The sequence below is a fragment of the Phyllobates terribilis genome, unplaced genomic scaffold (assembly GCF_046119375.1).
Source record: "Phyllobates terribilis strain yellow unplaced genomic scaffold, ASM4611937v1 Scaffold_4__5_contigs__length_816908805, whole genome shotgun sequence".
NCBI classification, from domain to species: domain Eukaryota; kingdom Metazoa; phylum Chordata; class Amphibia; order Anura; family Dendrobatidae; genus Phyllobates; species Phyllobates terribilis.
Genome location: NW_027362764.1, coordinates 591,801,001 through 591,813,856, shown reverse-complemented (window position 1 = coordinate 591,813,856; position 12,856 = coordinate 591,801,001).

Sequence of the window (12,856 nt, the reverse complement as noted above, 5' to 3'; positions counted from 1 at the left end):
TTTGCAATTTCACGGGTCAAATCTCTGTATTATCCTACTTTTGGCATTTTTTGCCATTAAAAAACAGTAGTAGTGTTTACCTCACTGGTCAGACACAAATATATCTGTTTAAAAGATTCTGGTGTACGCCACTTAACTTTAACTGTAGTTTTGCAGTTCCACGGGTTAAATCTCTGTATTATCCTGCTTTTGGCATTTTTTGCCATAAAAAAACAGTAATAGTGTCTCCCTGACTGGTCAGACACCAATATATCTGTTTAAAAGATTCTGGTGCATGCCACATAACTATAACTGTGGTTTTGCAGTTCCACTGGTCAAATTTCTGTATTATCCTGCTTTTGGCATTTTTTTCCGTAAAAAAACCCCAGTAATTGTGTCTCCCTGACTGGTCAGACACCAATATATCTGTTTAAAAGTATCTGGTATACGCCACATAACTATAACTGTGGTTTTGCAGTTCCACGGGTCAAATCTCGGTATTATCCTGCTTTTGGCATTTTTTGCCTTACAAAAAACAGTAATATTGTCTCCCTGACAGGTCAGACACCATTATATCTGTTTAAAAGATTCTCGTGTAGGCCACATAACTATAACTGTGGTGTTGCAGTTTCAAGGGTCAAATCTCTGTATTATCCTGCTTTTGGCATTTTTTGCCGTACAATAAAACTGTAATAGTGTCTGCCTGTCTGGTCCGACACCAATATATCTGTTTAAAAGAGTCTGGTGTAGGCCAGAAAAATAGAACTGTGGTTTTGCAGTTCCAAGGGTCAAATCTCTGTATTATTCTGCTTTTGGCATTTTTTGCCATGAAAAAACAGTAATAGTGTCTCCCTGACTTGTCAGACAAAAATATATCTGTTTAAAAGATTCTGGTGTACGCCACATAACTATAACTGTGGTTTTGCAGGCCGTGGGTCAAATCTCTGTATTATCCTGCTTTTGGCATTTTTTGCTGTAAAAAAAAAACCTGTAATATTGTCTCCCTGACTAGTCAGACAACAATATATCTGTTTAAAAGATACTGGTGTACGCCACATAACTATAACTGTGGTTTTGCAGTTCCACGGGTCAAATCTCTGTATTATCCTGCTTTTGTCATTTTTTGCAGTAAAAAAACAGTAATAGTGTCTCCCTGACTGGTCAGACACCAATACATCTGTTTAAAAGATTCTGGTGTACGCCACATAACTATAACTGTGGTTTTGCAGTTCCACGGGTCAAATCTCTGTAATATCCAGATTTTGGCATTTTTGCCATGAAAAAAAACAGTAATAGTGCCTCCCTGACTGGTCAGACACAAATATATCTGTTTGAAAGATTCTGGTGTGCGCCACATAACTATAACTGTGGTTTTGCAGTTCCATGGGTCAAATCTGTTTATTATCCTACTTTTGGCATTTTTTGCCATAAAAAAACAGTAATAGTGTCTCCCTGACTCGGCAGACACAAATATATCTGTTTAAAATATTCTGGTGTAAGCCTCATAACTAAAACTGTGGTTTTGCAGTTCCACGGGTCAAATCTCTGTATTATCCTGATTTGGCATTTTTTGCCATAAAAAAAGACATGTAATAGTGTCTCCCTGACTGGTCAGACACCAATATATCTGTATAAAAGATTCTGGTGTATGCCACTTAACTATAACTGTGGTTTTGCAGTTTCATGGGTCAAATCTCTGTATTATCCTGATTTTGGCATTTTTTCCCATAAAAAAAAAACAGTAATAGTTTCTCCCTGTCTGGTCAGACACCAATATATCTGTTTAAAAGAGTCTGGTGTAAGCCAGAAAAATAGAACTGTGGTTTTGCAGTTCCATGGGTCAAATCTCTGTATTATCCTGCTTCTGGCATTTTTTGCCGAAAAAAAAAAAACTGTAATAGTGTCTCCCTGACTGGTCAGACTCCAATATATCTGTTTAAAATATTCTCGTGTAGGCCACATAACTATAACTGTGGTGTTGCAGTTCCACGGGTCAAATCTCTGTATTATCCTGCTTTTGCCATTTTTTGCCGTAAAAAAAACTGTAATAGTGTCTCCCTGACTGGTCAGACACCAATATATCTGTTTAAAAGAGTCTTGTGTAGGCCAGAGAAATAGATCTGTGGTTTTGCAGTTCCAAGGGTCAAATCTCTGTATTATCCTGCTTTTGGCATTTTTTGCCGTAAAAAAAACAGTAATAGTGTCTCCCTGACGTGTCAGACACAAATATATCTATTTAAAAGATTCTGGTGTATGCCACATAACTATGACTGTGGTTTTGCAGTTCCACGGGTCAAATCTCTGTATTATCCTGCTTTTGGCAATTTTTGCCGTAAAAAAAACAGTAATAGTGTCTCCATGACTGGTCAGACACCAGTATATCTGTTTAAAAGATTCCGGTGTACGCCACATAACTATAATTGTGTTTTTGCTGTTCCACGGGTCAAATCTCTGTATTATCTGGCATTTACCATTTTTTGTCGTAAAAAAAAACTGTAATAGTGTCTCCCTGACTGGTCAGACACCAATATATCTGTTTAAAAGAGTCTTGGGTAGGCCAGAGAAATAGATCTGTGGTTTTGCAGTTCCAAGGGTCAAATCTCTGTATTATCCTGCTTTTGGCATTTTTTGCCATAAAAAAACAGTAATAGTGTCTCCCTGACTTGTCAGACACAAATATATCTATGTAAAAGATTCTGGTGTACGCCACTTAACTATAACTGTAGTTTTGCAGTTCCACGGGTTAAATCTCTGTATTATCCTGCTTTTGGCATTTTTTGCCGTAAAAAAAACCCAGTAATTGTGTCTCCCTGTCTGGACAGACACCAATATATCTGTTTAAAAGTATCTGGTGTACGCCACATAACTATAACTGTGGTTTTGCAGTTCCACGGGTCAAATCTCGGTATTATCCTGCTTTTGGCATTTTTTGCCTTAAAAAAAACAGTAATAGTGTCTCCCTGACAGGTCAGACACCAATATATCTGTTTAAAAGATTCTCGTGTAGGCCACATAACTATAACTGTGGTGTTGCAGTTCAACGGGTCAAATCTCTGTATTATCCTGCTTTTGGCATTTTTTGCCTTCCAAAAAAACTGTAATAGTGTCTCCCTGACTGGTCAGACACCAATATATCTGTTTAAAAGAATCTGGTGTAGGCCAGAAAAATAGAACTGTGGTTTTGCAGTTCCAAGGGTCAAATCTCTGTATTATCCTGCTTTTGGCATTTTTTCCCATGAGAAAACAGTAATAGTGTCTCCCTGACTTGTTAGACACAAATATATCTGTTTAAAAGATTCTGGTGTACGCCACATAACTATAACTGTGGTTTTGCAGGCCGCGGGTCAAATCTCTGTATTATCCTGCTTTTGGCATTTTTTGCTGTAAAAAAAACCCTGTAATATTGTCTCCCTAACTGGTCAGACAACAATATATCTGTTTAAAAGATAGTGGTGTACTCCACATAACTATAACTGTGGTTTTGCAGTTCCACGGGTCAAATCTCTGTATTATCCTGCTTTTGTCATTTTTTGCAGTAAAAAAAACAGTAATAGTGTCTCCCTGACTGGTCAGACACCAATATATTTGTTTAAAAGATTCTGGTGTACGCCACATAATTATAACTGTGGTTTTGCAGTTCCACGGGTCAAATCTCTGTATTTTCCAGATTTTGGCATTTTTGCCATGAAAAAAAACAGTAATAGTGCCTCCCTGACTGGTCAGACACCAATATATCTGTTTAAAAGATTCTGGTGTGCGCCACATAACTATAACGGTGGTTTTGCAGTTCCATGGGTCAAATCTGTTTATTATCCTACTTTTGGCATTTTTTGCCATAAAAAAACAGTAATAGTGTCTCCCTGACTCGCCAGACACAAATATATCTGTTTAAAAGATTCTGGTGTAAGCCTCATAACTAAAACTGTGGTTTTTCAGTTCCACGGGTCAAATCTCTGTATTATCCTGATTTGGCATTTTTTGCCATAAAAAAAGACCTGTAATAGTGTCTCCCTGACTGGTCAGACACCAATATATCTGTATAAAAGATTCTGGTGTATGCCACTTAACTATAACTGTGGTTTTGCAGTTCCACGGGCCAAATCTCTGTATTATCCTGCTTTTGGCATTTTTTCCCATAAAAAAAAAACCAGTAATAGTGTCTCCCTGTCTGGTCAGACACCAATATATCTGTTTAAAAGAGTCTGGTGTAAGCCAGAAAAATAGAACTGTGGTTTTGCAATTCCATGGGTCAAATCTCTGTATTATACTGCTTCTGGCATTTCTTGCCGTAAAAAAAAAACTGTAATAGTGTCTCCCTGACTGGTCAGACTCCAATATATCTGTTTAAAAGATTCTCGTGTAGGCCACATAACTATAACTGTGGTGTTGCAGTTCCACGGGTCAAATCTCTGTATTATCCTGCTTTTGCCATTTTTTGCCGAAAAAAAAACTGTAATAGTGTCTCCCTGACTGGTCAGACACCAATATATCTGTTTAAAAGAGTCTTGTGTAGGCCAGAGAAATAGATCTGTGGTTTTGCAGTTCCAAGGGTCAAATCTCTGTATTATTCTGCTTTTGGCATTTTTTGCCGTAAAAAAAACAGTAATAGTGTCTCCCTGACGTGTCAGACACAAATATATCTATTTAAAAGATTCTGGTGTACGCCACATAACTATGACTCTGGTTTTGCAGTTCCACTGGTCAAATCTCTTTATTATCCTACTTTTGGCATTTTTTGTCATAAAAAATACAGTAATAGTGTCTCCCTGATTGGTCAGACACAAATATATCTGTTTAAAAGACTCTGGTGTACGCCACATAACTATAACTGTGGTTTTGCAGTTCCACGGGTCAAATCTCTGTATTATCTGGCATTTGCCATTTTTTGCCGTAAAAAAAACAGTAATAGTGTCTCCCTGACTGGTCAGACACCAATATATCTGTTTAGAAGAGTCTTGTGTAGGCCAGAGAAATAGATCTGTGGTTTTGCAGTTCCAAGGGTCAAATCTCTGTATTATGCTGCTTTTGGTATTTTTTGCCGTAAAAAAAACAGTAATAGTGTCTCCCTGACTCGTCAGACACCAATATATCTGTTTAAAAGATTCTGGTGTACGCCACATAACTATAACTGTGGTTTTGCAGTTCCACGGGTCAAATCTCTGTATTATCCTGCTTTTGTCATTTTTTGCCATAAAAAAAACAGTAATAGTGTCTCCATGACTGGTCAGACACCAATATATCTGTTTAAAAGATTCTGGTGTACGCCACATAACTATAACTGTGGTTTTGCAGTTCAACGATTCAAATCTCTGTATTATCCAGATTTTGGCATTTTTGCCACAAAAAAAAAACATTAATAGTGCCTCCGTGACTGGTCAGACACAAATATATCTGTTTAAAAGATTCTGGTGTACGCCACATAACTATAACTGTGGTTTTGCAGTTCCATGGGTCAAATCTGTTTATTATCCTACTTTTGGCATTTTTTGCCGTAAAAAATCACTAGTTGTGTCTCCCTGATTGGACAGACACAAATATATCTGTTTAAAAGATTCTTGTGTACGTCACATAACTATAACTGTGGTTTTGCAGGCCGCGGGTCAAATCTCTGTATTATCCTGCTTTTGGCATTTTTTGCTGTAAAAAAAGACCTGTAATAGTGTCTCCCTGACTGGTCAGACACCAATATATCTGTATAAAAGATTATGGTGTATGCCACTTAACTATAACTTTGGTTTTGCAGTTCCATGGGTCAAATCTCTGTATTATCCTGCTTTTGGCATTTTTTGCCATAAAAAGAAACAGTAATAGTGTCTCCCTGTCTGGTCAGACACCAATATATCTGTTTAAAAGAGTCTGGTGTAAGCCAGAGAAATAGAACTGTGGTTTTGCAGTTCCACGGGTCAAATCTCTGTAATATCCAGAATTTGGCATTTTTGCCTTGAAAAAAAACAGTAATACTGCCTCCCTGACTGGTCAGACACAAATATATCTGTTTAAAAGATTCTGGTGTGCGCCACATAACTATAACTGTGGTTTTGCAGTTTCATTGGTCAAATCAGTTTATTATCCTACTTTTGGCATTTTTTGCCATAAAAAAAAACAGTAATAGTGTCTCCCTGACTCGCCAGACACAAATATATCTGTTTAAAAGATTCTGGTGTAAGCCTCATAACTGAAACTGTGGTTTTGCAGTTCCATGGGTCAAATCTCTGTATTATCCTGCTTTTGGCATTTTTTGCCGTAAAAGAAAACTGTAATAGTGTCTCCCTGATTGGTCAGACTCCAATATATCTGTTTAAAAGATTCTCGTGTAGGCCACATAACTATAACTGTGGTGTTGCAGTTCCATGGGTCAAATCTCTGTATTATCCTGCTTTTACCATTTTTTGCCATAAAAAAACAGTAATAGTGTCTCCATGACTGGTCAGACACCAATATACCTGTTTAAAAGATTCTGGTGTATGCCACTCATCTATAACTATGGTTTTGCAGTTCCACGGTTCAAATCTCTGTATTATCCTGCGATTGGCATTTTTTGCCGTAAAAAAAATCCTGTAATAGTGTCTCTCTGATTGGTCAGACAACAAATATATCTGTTTAAAAGATTCTGGTGTTCGCCACATAACTATAACTGTGGTTTTGCAGTTCCACGGGTCAAATCTCTGTATTATCAAGATTTTGGCATTTTTGCCGTAAAAAAAAACAGTAATAGTTTCTCCCTGACTCGTCAGACACAATTATATCTGATTAAAAGATTCTGGAGTAAGCCTCATAACTAAAACTCTGGTTTTGCTGTTCCACGGGTCAAATCTCTGTATTATCCTGATTTGGCATTTTTGCCTTAAAAAGACCTGTAATAGTGTCTCCCTGACTGGTCAGACACCAATATATCTGTTTAAAAGATTCTGGTGTATGCCACTTAACTATAACTGTAGTTTTGCAGTTCCACGGGTCAAATCTCTGTATTTTCCTGCTTTTGGCATTTTTTGCCGTACAAAAAAACTGTAATAGTGTCTCCCTGACTGGTCAGACACCAATATATCTGTTTAAAAGAGTCTGGTGTAGGCCAGAAAAATAGAACTGTGGTTTTGCAGTTCCATGGGTCAAATCTCTGTATTATCCCGCTTTCTTTCATTTTTTGCCGTAAAAAAACAGTAATAGTGTCTCCCTGACTTGTCAGACACCAATATATCTGTTTAAAAGATTTTAGTGTACGCCACATAACTATAACTGTGGTTTTGCAGTTCCACGGGTCAAATCTCTGTATTATCTTGCTTTTGGTATTTTTTGCCGTAAAAAAACCCTGTAATAGTGTCTCCCAGACTGGTCAGACACCAATATATCTGTTTAAAAGATTCTGGTGTATGCCACTCATCTATAACTATGGTTTTGCAGTTCCAAGGTTCAAATCTCTGTACTATCCTGTGTTTGGCATTTTTTGCCGTAAAAAAAATCCTGTAATAGTGTCTCCCTGACTGGCCAGACAACAAATATATCTGTTTAAAAGATTCTGGTGTTCGCCACATAACTATAACTGTTTTTTTGCAGTTCCACGGGTCAAATCTCTGTATTATCCAGATTTTGGCATTTTTGCCGTAAAAAAAACATTAATAGTGCCTCCCTGACAGGTCAGACACAAATATATCTGTTTAAAAGATTCTGGTGTACGCCACATAACTATGACTGTGGTTTTGCAGTTCCATGGGTCAAATCTGTTTATTATCCTACTTTTGGCATTTTTTGCTGTAAAAAAAAACAGTAATAGTTTCTCCCTGACTGGTCAGACACCAATATATCTGTTTAAAAGATTCTCGTGTATGCCACTTAACTAAAACTGTGGTTTTCCAGTTCCAAGGGTCAAATCTCTGTATTATCCTGCTTTTCGCATTTTTTGCCATGAAAAAACAGTGATAGTGTCTCCCTGACAGGTCAGACACAAATATATCTGTTTAAAAGATTCTGGTGTACGCCACATAACTATAACTGTGGTTTTGCAGTTCCACGGGTCAAATCTCTGTATTATCCTACTTTTGGCATTTTTTGCCATAAGAAAACAATAGTAGTGTCTCACTTATTGGTCAGACACAAATATATCTGTTTAAAAGATTCTGGTGTACGCCACATAATTATAACTGTGGTTTTGCAATTCCCCGGGTCAAATCTCTGTAATATCCAGATTTTGGCATTTTTGCCATGAAAAAAAACAGTAATAGTGCCTCCCTGACTGGTCAGACACAAATATATCTGTTTAAAAGATTCTGGTGTGCGCCACATAACTATAACTGTGGTTTTGCAGTTCCATGGGTCACATAAATTTATTATCCTACTTTTGGCATTTTTTGCCATAAAAAAAAAACAGTAATAGTGTCTCCCTGACTCGCCAGACACAAATATATCTGTTTAAAAGATTCTGGTGTAAGCCTCTTTACTAAAACTGTGGTTTTGCAGTTCCACAGGTCAAATCTCTGTATTATCCTGCTTTGGCAATTTTTGCCATAAAAAAAAGACCTGTAATAATGCTTCCCTGACTGGTCAGACACCAATATATCTGTATAAAAGATTCTGGTGTATGCCACTTAACTATAACTGTGGTTTTGCAGTTCCACGGGTCAAATCTCTGTATTATCCTGCTTTTGGCATTTTTTCCCATAAAAAAAAAACAGTAATAGTGTCTCCCTGTCTGGTCAGACACCAATATATCTGTTTAAAAGAGTCTGGTGTAAGCCAGAGAAATAGAACTGTGGTTTTGCAGTTCCATGGGTCAAATCTCTGTTTTATCCTGCTTTTGGCATTTTTTGCCATAAAAAAAAACTGTAATAGTGACTCCCTGACTGGTCAGACCCCAATATATCTGTTTAAAAGATTCTCATGTAGGCCACATAACTATAACTGTGGTGTTGCAGTTCCACGGGTCAAATCTCTGTATTATCCTGCTTTTACCATTTTTTGCCGTAAAAAAAGCAGTAATAGTGTCTCCATGACTGGTCAGACACCGATATATCTGTTTAAAAGAGTCTGGTGTAAGCCAGAGAAATAGAACTGTGATTTTGCAGTTCCACGGGACAAATCTCTGTACTATCCTGCTTTTGGCATTTTTTGCTATAAAAGAAAACTGTAATAGTGTCTCCCTGACTGGTCAGACTCCGATATATCTGTTTAAAAGAGTCTGGTGTAGGCCAGAGAAATAGAACTGTGGTTTTGCAGTTCCACGGGTCAAATCTCTGTATTATCTTGCTTTTGGCATTTTTTGCCGTAAAAAAAACCTGTAATAGTGTCTCCCTGACTGGTCAGACACCAATATATCTGTTTAAAAGATTCTGGTGTATGCCACTCATCTATAACTATGGTTTTGCAGTTCCACGGTTCAAATCTCTGTATTATCCTGCGATTGGCATTTTTTGCCGTAAAAAAAATCCTGTAATAGTGTCTCCCTGACTGTCCAGACAACAAATATATCTGTTTAAAAGATTCTGGTGTTCGCCACATAACTATAACTGTGGTTTTGCAGTTCCACGGGTCAAATCTCTGTATTATCCAGATTTTGGAATTTTTGCCGTAAAAAAAATACATTAATAGTGCCTCCCTGCCTGGTCAGACACAAATATATCTGTTTAAATGATTCTGGTGTATGCCACTTAACTATAACTGTAGTTTTGCAGTTCCTCGGGTCAAATCTCTGTATTATCCTGCTTTTGGCATTTTTTGCCGTACAAAAAAACTGTAATAGTGTCTCCCTGACTGGTCAGACACCAATATATCTGTTTAAAAGATTCTGGTGTATGCCACTTAACTATAACTGTGGTTTTGCAGTTCCACGGGTCAAATCTCTGTATTATCCTGCTTTTGTCATTTTTTGCCATAAAAAAAACAGTAATAGTGTCTCCATGACTGGTCAGACACCAATATATCTGTTTAAAAGATTCTGGTGTACGCCACATAACTATAACTGTGGTTTTGCAGTTCCACGGGTCAAATCTCTGTATTATCCAGATTTTGGCATTTTTGCCACAAAAAAAACATTAGTAGTGCCTCCGTGACTGGTCATACACAAATATATCTGTTTAAAAGATTCTGGTGTACGCCACATTACTATAACTGTGGTTTTGCAGTTCCATGGGTCAAATCTGTTTATTATCCTACTTTTGGCATTTTTTGCCGTAAAAAATCACTAGTTGTGTCTCCCTGATTGGACAGACACAAATATATCTGTTTAAAAGATTCTTGTGTACGCCACATAACTATAACTGTGGTTTTGCAGGCCGCGGGTCAAATCTCTGTATTATCCTGCTTTTGGCATTTTTTGCTGTAAAAAAAGACCTGTAATAGTGTCTCCCTGAAAGGTCAGACACCAATATATCTGTATAAAAGATTATGGTGTATGCCACTTAACTATAACTTTGGTTTTGCAGTTCCATGGGTCAAATCTCTGTATTGTCCTGCTTTTGGCATTTTTTGCCATAAAAAGAAACAGTAATAGTGTCTCCCTGTCTGGTCAGACACCAATATATCTGATTAAAAGTGTCTGGTGTAAGCCAGAGAAATAGAACTGTGGTTTTGCAGTTCCACGGGTCAAATCTCTGTAATATCCAGATTTTGGCATTTTTGCCTTGAAAAAAAACAGTAATAGTGCCTCCCTGACTGGTCAGACACAAATATATCTGTTTAAAAGATTCTGGTGTGCGCCACATAACTATAACTGTGGTTTTGCAGTTTCATTGGTCAAATCAGTTTATTATCCTACTTTTGGCATTTTTTGCCATAAAAAAAACAGTAATAGTGTCTCCCTGACTCGCCAGACACAAATATATCTGTTTAAAAGATTCTGGTGTAAGCCTCATAACTGAAACTGTGGTTTTGCAGTTCCATGGGTCAAATCTCTGTATTATCCTGCTTTTGGCATTTTTTGCCGTAAAAGAAAACTGTAATAGTGTCTCCCTGATTGGTCAGACTCCAATATATCTGTTTAAAAGATTCTCGTGTAGGCTACATAACTATAACTGTGGTGTTGCAGTTCCATGGGTCAAATCTCTGTATTATCCTGCTTTTACCATTTTTTGCCATAAAAAAACAGTAATAGTGTCTCCATGACTGGTCAGACACCAATATACCTGTTTAAAAGATTCTGGTGTATGCCACTCATCTATAACTATGGTTTTGCAGTTCCACGGTTCAAATCTCTGTATTATCCTGCGATTGGCATTTTTTGCCGTAAAAAAAATCCTGTAATAGTGTCTCTCTGATAGGTCAGACAACAAATATATCTGTTTAAAAGATTCTGGTGTTCGCCACATAACTATAACTGTGGTTTTGCAGTTCCACGGGTCAAATCTCTGTATTATCCAGATTTTGGCATTTTTGCCGTAAAAAAAACAGTAATAGTTTCTCCCTGACTCGTCAGACACAATTATATCTGATTAAAAGATTCTGGTGTAAGCCTCATAACTAAAACTCTGGTTTTGCAGTTCCACGGGTCAAATCTCTGTATTATCCTGATTTGGCATTTTTGCCTTAAAAAAGACCTGTAATAGTGTCTCCCTGACTGGTCAGACACCAATATATCTGTTTAAAAGATTCTGGTGTATGCCACTTAACTATAACTGTAGTTTTGCAGTTCCACGGGTCAAATCTCTGTATTTTCCTGCTTTTGGCATTTTTTGCCGTACAAAAAAACTGTAATAGTGTCTCCCTGACTGGTCAGACACCAATATATCTGTTTAAAAGAGTCTGGTGTAGGCCAGAAAAATAGAACTGTGGTTTTGCAGTTCCATGGGTCAAATCTCTGTATTATCCTGCTTTTGGCATTTTTTGCCATGAAAAAACAGTAATAGTGTCTCCCTGACTTGTCAGACACAAATATATCTATGTAAAAGATTCTGGTGTACGCCACATAACTATAACTGTGGTTTTGCAGTTCCACGGGTCAAATCTCTGTATTATCCTACTTTTGGCATTTTTTGCCGTAAAAAAACAGTAGTAGTGCCTCCCTGATTGGACAGACACAAATATATCTGTTTAAAAGATTCTGGTGTACGCCCCATAACTATAACTGTGGTTTTGCAGGCCGCGGGTCAAATCTCTGTATTATCCTGCTTTTGGCATTTTTTGCTGTAAAAAAAAACCTGTAATATTGTCTCCCTGACTGGTCAGACAACAATATATCTGTTTAAAAGATACTGGTGTACGCCACATAACTATAACTGTGGTGCTGCAGTTCCACGGGTCAAATCTCTGTATTATCCTGCTTTAACCATTTTTTGCCGTAAAAAAAACAGTAATAGTGTCTCCAAGACTGGTCAGACACCAATATATCAGTTTAAAAGATTCTGGTGTTTGCCACATAACTATAACTGTGGTTTTGCAGTTCCACGGCTCAAATCTCTGTATTATCCAGATTTTGGCATTTTTGCCGTAAAAAAAAACATTAATAGTGCCTCCCTGACTGGTTAGACACAAATATATCTGTTTAAAAGATTCTGGTGTACGCCACATAACTATAACTGTGGTTTTGCACTTCCATGGGTCAAATCTGTTTATTATCCTACTTTTGGCATTTTTTGCTGTAAATAAAACAGTAATAGTTTCTCCCTGACTCGTCAGACACAAATATATCTGTTTAAAAGATTCTGGTGTAAGCCTCATAACTAAAACTGTGGTTTTGCAGTTCCACGGGTCAAATCTCTGTATTATCCTGATTTGGCATTTTTGCCATAAAAAAAGACCTGTAATAGTGTCTCCCTGAGAGGTCAGACACCAATATATCTGTTTAAAAGATTCTGGTGTATGCCACTTAACTATAACTGTGGTTTTGCAGTTCCACGGGTCAAATCTCTGTATTATCTTGCTTTTGGCATTTTTTGCCGTACAAAAAAACTGT